Source organism: Carlito syrichta, unplaced genomic scaffold, assembly GCF_000164805.1.
Source record: "Carlito syrichta isolate Samal-C Ts95f unplaced genomic scaffold, Tarsius_syrichta-2.0.1 Scaffold268094, whole genome shotgun sequence".
In the NCBI taxonomy this organism is placed as follows: domain Eukaryota; kingdom Metazoa; phylum Chordata; class Mammalia; order Primates; family Tarsiidae; genus Carlito; species Carlito syrichta.
The window spans coordinates 44,347-44,881 of record NW_007212190.1 but is presented as its reverse complement, the minus strand read 5'-3'; the positions used below and the strand labels follow the sequence as shown (position 1 = coordinate 44,881).

Below are 535 nucleotides of genomic sequence, written 5' to 3'. Positions count from 1 at the left end.
CCATATCTATGGGGGCCGCGTCCGGAATTCCTGCTCCCCTGGCTGCGGGCGGCGGCGGGGCGGCGGCGGCTCCCGGGTCTCGGGCTCCGGCGCGCCGCCTTTTGTGTGTGCGAGGGTGCGAGAGGGCGCGGGAGGGCGCCCCGGGTGGCTCGGGGGCTGGTTGGTTGAGGTTGGTTAGTTTTTCCTTTTTTGTTTTTGCTTTTGCAAAGTTTTGTCGATTGCTTGTCTGGCCCGGTGTGTTTGTTTTGTTTGTTTCCCTCGGCTCAGCTTTGTTGGTTTCGGGGGGCTTTCCGCTGGGAGGGGAGGGGAAGGGGACAGGAGAGCGAGTGGAAGCAGAACGTGGAGAGAGAGGGAGGGGAGGGAGAGCTGCAAGTCGATTGTCTGGCTTCAAGACAGAAGTAGGAGGCAAAAAAAAAAATCTCTCCAAAGATCTCGCTCGCTCTCACTCTCTCCCTCCCTCTCTCGTTCACTCTCTCGCTCTCAGAGCTGGTGTGCAGCCGAGGAGTTGGCGGAGGAGGAGGAGGAGGAGGAGGAG

General features: G+C 60.6%; 1 protein-coding gene across 1 annotated transcript in view; it reads right to left on the bottom strand.

Annotated features, from left to right (window-relative positions):
• NR2F2 (nuclear receptor subfamily 2 group F member 2) overlaps nt 1-535 on the bottom strand; it is a 14,517-nt gene that overhangs the window by 7,943 nt on the left and 6,039 nt on the right. The gene's annotated exons all lie outside the window — the stretch shown is intronic.